This window comes from Austrofundulus limnaeus, unplaced genomic scaffold (assembly GCF_001266775.1).
Source record: "Austrofundulus limnaeus strain Quisiro unplaced genomic scaffold, Austrofundulus_limnaeus-1.0 Scaffold40, whole genome shotgun sequence".
Lineage (NCBI taxonomy): Eukaryota > Metazoa > Chordata > Actinopteri > Cyprinodontiformes > Rivulidae > Austrofundulus > Austrofundulus limnaeus.
Window position 1 is genome coordinate 2,285,980 of NW_013952442.1, and position 7,929 is coordinate 2,293,908.

Consider the following 7,929-nt stretch of genomic DNA (forward strand, 5'->3'; position numbering starts at 1 on the left):
TACCATATAAGTGCCTACAAAAAAAAAAAACTTTTTACAAAAAAATAAATAAATAAAACTATAATAATAAAAAACACAAAAAGCCCACTGGTAGGCCTTCTTTCATTCTCTCTGTGATGTATGAAAAGATAGAGGAATCATAAAATTCTTCATCCTTGTTTACAGTTTAATTCAATCTGATAAGAAACTGCATACAAGATAATAATGATCATATTTTGCACAGTTATTTTGTTTAATATGGTATGTTTAATTACTGGCAAAATCTGGTGTTCTCATGTAGGATTTAAAACAGTTTATCTAAGCTTTCACAGTGGATATGCAGTACAAACTCAAACTAAAGACAAAAAAAGTGTCATAGAAAATATCTAATTTCAAACAAAACTCCAAGTCTAGGCAAAACCCAGGTTCRCAATGTGAAATCAACACTTGTTTCAAATTTTTCTTTCCTGTAAGGAACAACTTAAATGGCAAGACCTGAAAACATCTTTAGTAAATGTGTCTGCAAAGTGAAAAAAAAAAAAAGGTTACGCAGAGGAGATCTGTAAGACCACTCTAAGAAATGATTTTATGGGTCTCAGTAGAGGCCAGMCAATAAAAGGTACTCTTACAGCTTTCCTCTTGTTCTGAAACTTTAGTATCAAATTTTCACTGTTTCATTTCTGTTATCCGGCATTGAGTGCTTGAAATGGAACTATATTATAGGCTCTTTGGACTCTTTTTGTAAAGGTAATCCAGTATATGTCTCTTAACGGTTGGGAAATATAAAATAGCATAAATGCATTTAGTTATTTTAAACCACTGTCTGTTAGGATAAAATAAGGCAGGTCAGTTTGACATATTTCAGCAGACGTCATGAGTGAAATTTACCAGTGAATGAATCACAAAAGTATATTCTTTTAAACATCTTCCCTATGATGTGTAAGCTTTTTCTAGTTAGGTAAATGTTAAATTATTTTCCTTTTTATGTTCAAACACTGATGAAATCACTGTGCACCCTGGTTGAATGTTCAGTGGTTCTAGGAAGCCAGTCAAAACTGTACTCAGTGGGCCCAGAAAACACACTGAAAGGTTTGGATGCAATTCACATATAGGTCAATTAAATGCAACAACATCTGCTCTCTTCTTACCATTTGCATATAGCATTCATATGTTAATGATGTCCCTTGTTTTTTTTTTTTTTTTTTTTCTGCATGTGTGTGTATGCACGTGTGTTTGTGTGTGCTATTTGTTTCTCCTCTTTATTTTTCTGTATTTCCTCCCCTCCTCCAAAATCTCTTTGTATTGCCAAACAAAAAGATGCTGAAATTTTGGATTCATACTTTCCCTATCTGGGAACAAAAAAAAAAAAAAAGAAAGAAAGAAAGAAAAAAAAAACAGATACGCCCGTCCTATTTTCACTTCCTCCTGCCTAACGATTAAAGGGGAGGTTAGACAAGTGCCACAGTTGTTCCACTGCCATGCCCCTGATTTTAACAAGAAGCCCCTTTAACAGCAAAGAAGGCGAGGCCCTATCTCTTCCCCAAGCAGCTTAATGCCTTATAAATCAATGATGACACAGATGGACTAGCGATAATCTATTTAGAATGCCTCACAGCAAATATTGTTGTGCAGATGATTAGGCAGCCAGTTATTTTCGCACAGACCCCTAAACCCAATCTTCTGCTTCTCATAATGCTCCTAATTTGGGATTTGACATTTTACTTATTTGATGAAAATCTGGCAAGAAAAAAAAAAGTTAACACATTTTTAAAGTGTTAGAAATCACTGTATTTTTGCCTGTGCATTTATATTGAAGCGAGATTATGTGTATGTGTGTTTTGGTGATGAGGGCTGCTGTAGAAACAAAGGACCCTGGTGCTGGTGTCTCTGCCAAGGCCATAATGATAAGGCATGTTTCTTCAAAAAGGGCGGAGGCAGACCTTTAACTGAATTGTATCTCCGGGGCATTTGTGCGCGTATGTGTGTGACAGTGTGTGCGTTAGACTAGTCTAGTGACACGAAGGGGGTTAATGGCAATCCAGGGTCTCTGCCCCTTTTCATGGTCGATGGGTCTCAATTTAGTGTGCGAGGCTGAGGAGGAGGAAAAGAAGAGGAGGAGCTGGAGAAGAAAAAACAGACAGGGAGGAGTGCAAAAATGAAGTGGAGGTTGTCAGACGTGGCAACGGCTCGGAGGCCCTGATAAATATAAGCCCTTATTGATCGGTGGAAAATGAAAGATCCCCGAGTGGCATGCAGTATTTAGCTTCTTGTCTGCCTCGCGTCAGCGGTGGCCTTGCCTTGGAGGGATAGATTTTCAGCCGTGCCTCCGGGCACCACAGCACACCGGCTTTGATTTCATCTTTAACCTTTTTCTGCCGCATTCCCTTGACCTCTGAAGCAGCGCTTACTGAATTTGTTAGATTTCCATCTTGACATCGATCCCCCTCCCCACCACTTCATACTTGTCTTCCTTTCAACCCGTCACTGTCTTCTTCTCAGCGCTCCATCTTCTGTCCGTTTCCCTCCTCACCTCTCACTATATTTCATTATCACCTCTTCTTCTAATCGTTCCCCTCCTCTGTGTCTCCCTCTAGGTGGCCATTCCAGTAAGCAGCAGGCAGCGAGCAGTGACGGAGAGAGGCCTCTTGATCCCAACAGGTTGTGCACCAGTATGCAGGTGGCGTACTAAGGTATGTTCACACTAGATTCGTACATCCTAACTTAGCAAAAAATTAAAAATTAAATTCCTCAGCTTCACATTTTTTCTTCTAAACCCTGTTTGTTATTTGCTTTGTCACACTGTATGGATAAAAGAACAAGACACATATACACACAGCTAAATGCACACATACATTCACACATTCCAACTGTTCGTCATTCACCCACCATTTAGTCTTATCCCCAAAGGCACTGTCTTAAACCAAAACACACACACACACAGTCACACAGCTACAGTACACTGCTGCTATGTGCGCAGACAGAACTTGTAACAATCTGGATTGTGATAATCTATGATAATCATCCACCACATGCCACCTAAAAACGCACATGGGTGGCATTCAACACCCACACTGGCACATTGCTTCAGTGGATCTCGTCTCCCTCTGCCGCTCTCCCCAATGTCACTACCTCCAGTGTCAATGTCACCACTCTTCTCTTCATTTCTTTTTTAATGTAGAACAAACGCTGATCTGCAACCCGGCACCCAAAAAAAAAAAAAAAAAAAAAAAAAAAAACAAAAAGGAAGGAATCTTCAACAATTTATGTTTGGCATTAGCGTAATTGAATTTCACTCATATATCAATGCAGGAATTTGTAAAGGTGTGAGCATATAAATGTAAGGTAGGAATCCATGAAAACACAGACCTGTACATCCTCTTGTCTCTCATCGTCTGAACAATGTCTCCCATTTCTTTTTTTMCCCCCCCCCCCCCMCMCACACACACACACATCTCCTTTAGCTAGATGGATGATAAATTCCCAGCTACAGAGCCAGCAACAGCTGTTGGCAGACAGGCCTGATATGAGAATAGCAGCATAGGATGAGCAGGCATTAAAAATTAATATGCTATTTAGCCTAGGTGTATTTTAGGTATTTGACATTTTCATGTCCGGGACAGACTAAATTTATTCATGGTACAGGGAAAAAAAATAAATAAATAAAAAAAAGAAGAGGAATAGGTGTATAAAGGAGAACAAGAGTGGGGGATGCAGAGAACACTAAGTGAAGGCCATTCTGGTTTTACGGTCACCCTGTTTCACTTTGCTTCCCACTACAGTGATCAGTGTGTGTGTGTGTGTGTGTGTGTGTGTGTGTGTGTGTGTGTGTGTGTGTATGTGTGTGTGGTACAAGGCAAGCCTGCTGCAGAGAATGGAAACTCATGGAATAGCGAAGGCATCACATTTTAACCGGAAAGTCTAACTTAAACGTTAGTACGTACAGGCAGTCAGGCTCTGATTCAAATGTAACACATGATGGAATTAAATGTTGTGCTCTTGCTAAAATTACCCCTAACAGCCATTGACAACGATGTGTAAAGCCAATCATTATGATTTTAAATGCTCTGCATTTTGTTTCAAAAGCAAAGCAAAATTGAATTTCAGCTAAAAGCTTCAGTCAACAAATGCTTTGTTTCTGTGTAATTGCTCATTTCAGAAAGCAGGTGGTTGAACATGGCCACGATCGTATGCCTTACTGTTGCTATTGAACAAGAGCTATAGTCTTCCCTCATATTCTTTTGGCAAAACTTTCAACAACTCATCTTACACCTACCCTTCCTTTTTCCTACTTTAACCTTCTTTGCACCTGGTTACACACTAGTTGTGATTCAGTCATTGGAGTCGATCTTGGAATTTCAAGATGACACTTAGTTTCAAACATTTTTGAAAAGTATGTCAAAACAAGTTTTTTGTTTCTCTCTGTTGAAAGAATTTGCCTTCTTTGGTTTTGAGGTAAACCATGTCAAGCTACAAACACGAGATGAGCTAGAAGAAAATAACAATAGTAAACTGGAAATTTGGAATTTTAAAACATGAAACTGTGTTTGGAGAAATGCTACAGAATCACTTCAGGTGGGATTCTGAAAATGTCACAAAGACAAATGAATATCAGACCAAGAATCATTGGCCATGGCATCTCAGCAACAACACCATATGCACAAGTTAGGTCCCCTACACATCAGACAATGACCCCATTTTGACATTTAGAAAATTAAATAATAAATAAATAAAAATTAGCTAGACAGTGAACGCTCTTTGTAGGGTCTTGGCAAGGTCTTTGAGGTTGTAGTGACTTGTCAAGGTCCTGGGTGAAGATGGAGAAATGTGGTGTTTGGGATGGCAGCATAGCCTAAGCATAAGGACAGCATGATAAATCCCTGCGTCAAATTATGATCACCAGGCCACACCAATGCATGTCAGCACTGTGTTATTGAWAATCTACTACCATTGCCAACTTGCTTCCCCACGCTCCACTTATAACTATGACACATTGTCACCATGATTATAAACCATTACAACCTCACTACAGAAATKTTGTTCTTGCTTAAAATTCCCCAATGATTAATCCTGCTGTATCATATGTTACAGAGTCTGCTGCAATTTTTGTCCTCCTCCAGAAAATATAAGGTGAACACATCACTGACTGTGTTGTTACAACTGGTACACAATAACTGAACCACCATGAAAGAGGGGAGTTAGGGAGCTGTTACCACCCCTCAGTGTCTGCATAGGTTGAACAATTTCAGATAAAAAAAATATCAAGTAAATAATTTTTCTCTTTGCAAGAGCCATCTCAGATAACCCCACTAACTGTAACCACATCAGTAAGCTTCACATAAGCATACAAGGTAAAAAAAAATACTGTATTTACAGGTATATATTTGAACCAAAGAATTCCCTGYAAAGTGAAAATACCAGCGGATCAATAAATGAAAGAGACATGACTAAAGGCTGCCTTAAACCTATAATCACAACTACAATTCATGAACCTGTGAATTCGTGTCACAGTTAGGGTTACTTCTCGAACCGTTCTGTTAGCTTATCAGTCTTTTGATCTCATTCTGTTCCCACTTTTACCTCTCCTCTCACCTTGTTCTCCCCCGTTCCCATTCTTCTTCCACACTTGGCATAAACTTCCTGTTACAGCACCGTACTGTATATACACTGACTGTTATTACCTTGGGGAACGTTTAGCAGCTCTGTGTTTAACACCATAACCTCCGCTACATCAGCAGTGGCAACGAAGTAGAAAAAGCCGGGAGGTGGAAACTAGAGACGGATCATGTTAAGCAAGCGTTCGACTGATCACCATGAAAAAAAAAAAGACGACAGGAATGAACAAGAGGGAGAGAGAGCATGTAACAAGTCTACTTTATTTCAACCCAGTGGATAATCAGTGATTCTTAAGGGGAGGGATAATTTATTATATCTCACTACAAAATAAACAGAAATCAAAGCCCTTCATGCTCCAGCACAGAAGCACTATTTGAAAGAAGCTGTCTTAACAATCCCCTTCATTTCATCTCTTTTTATGCCTCCACGTGTCACATTGATTTCACATAACTAGTGTTAAGTGAAACCGTTTTAGATACATCAGATCCACTTGACTTTCCGTCGGAGAGCTGAATGATGATTGGCTCCAAGTATAGTCAAATAAACCTTTAATATTCAAGCTTGTTAGATATATAACAAATTAAAAGGCAATTTAAAACATCAAGTGGTGCTTTTTTATGAGTTGTTGCCAGATTTTGTGCTAGTGTGGTTATCAAAGTGTCACAACAGCCAGGCTGCCTTTGAGGCTAAAGCCTCTTGACAGTTGTCACTCCCTGTCATTCAAATCTCAGCAYCCACCCTTTGACCGACATATTGTACACATCAACCAGCTCCAAATTCTAATCCAATCATTCCTAATCCCTGGTAGAAATCTGTGTTGGTCAGTCAGGTAAGAGTTTTAGAAGGAATGGAGAACTCCTAAGTCATTTAGTAAATGTAATTGTTTGCATTAGACAGTACCAAACCTAACACTTCAAGCATTTTAGGAAGTGAAAAAAAAAGACTTCTAAGGTGGGGTTTGGTGACACAGAAGCACCAGTATATGTAATGGGAAACTCTTCTAGACTTCACCTGTGCTGTTCCCTTCTACCTTCTCCCTGAGCTCCTGGTCAATGTATATTTTTGCCATATGTGGACAGTGATATATGACCAGAAGAAAATAAGTCAATATAAATTTCCGCAAAAGACCTCATCAAAGTAACTTCCAGCATATTAGGAACAAGAAACCCATCCCCCCTTGTATCCTCTGTCCTTCTTCCCAGCGCCCACTGCCACTCTCCGCCCCCCCTCACCCTCACCTCCTTTGTGGCATTGCTCGCCTTCCTCGGCAAGTTTCCTGAATTAAACTGCCGGCTTCCTGTTCTTTTATATGCACGGCCACATCTGGGGAGCCCGCTCACAGGGCCCCGCCGCTTAATAACAATCACCTTCCCTTTCACTCGGCCCTGATTGTTTCTAATTCGCCCTGACAGATAGTAGCTGACAAGCTGCCCGCACCTCCCTCCCTCCGTGACCCGAGCTCACTCAGCACACTTATAAGGCCTGTCATTTTTAATATTTGATTTTCACTTCGGGAAAAGTTATGTGTTTTAGAGCTGCCACAGACACCCCACCCCCAAAATCACATGATGAAATCACTGTTTAACTGAAGCAGCGTCCTGTGGCCAATGCGCCCGCTGCCCCTTTTCTCTCGGCAGCTTCTCTTTATCCTTTTCTGAGACTTCATCTCTCCATCTCCTCCTTCTCATCATCTTTCATTAATTGGCTCTTTTTCCCTCTGTCTCTATTTTTTGTAATTTCTGCTGTCTCCTTTCTTTCTGTCTTGTTCACTTAGTCCCCCCACCCCTTCGATTATGAAGACAAAGCAAGTAGGAGTCTTGTACGTGAGGCATCCTCTATCCCAGGTGCCATGCAGGTGTATACGACACAAGAGCACGTTCTTAAACATAGTTGTACGTATTACAAAATTAACATTCCCATCTATCATAAATGCATCCTACAGGCTCGCAGCATTATTTGCTTTCCATTGATTCCCATTAAAGCGATATGGAGSCATGTGAAATGCATATCAGGTAGGCTGATCATTAAATGAAAGGATGGATTCATCGACAACTTGACGGATGACATTTTGCTGAGCGATCCATAAAGCCCTTCAATAAAAATGCAATTTGGAGCTTAAGACAAAGAAGAGAAATAGAATGGGGGGATATGGCAGTAAAATGAAAAAAAAAAAGAATAAAAAAACAGATGCATACACAGATGAATCACAAAATAAAAAAGCGTGCATTCATCCTGTGTGTTGTTCATCGATTTGACTTATCTGATAGCTAAATTGTGTACCAACTCTGCAACCACCTCTGTTCTGTTTGCACTTAGCCTTATGCACACAAACAATGC

General features: G+C 39.9%; 1 protein-coding gene across 1 annotated transcript in view; it reads left to right on the forward strand.

Moving 5' to 3' along the window:
• The window catches only part of znf536 (zinc finger protein 536), a 192,327-nt gene that overhangs the window by 66,974 nt on the left and 117,424 nt on the right, over nucleotides 1–7,929 (forward strand). Inside the window, exon 3 of the mRNA XM_014007251.1 lies at nucleotides 2,574–2,669. The gene's annotated coding sequence lies outside the window, so the exon portion shown is untranslated. The remainder of the gene's footprint in view (nucleotides 1–2,573; nucleotides 2,670–7,929) is intronic.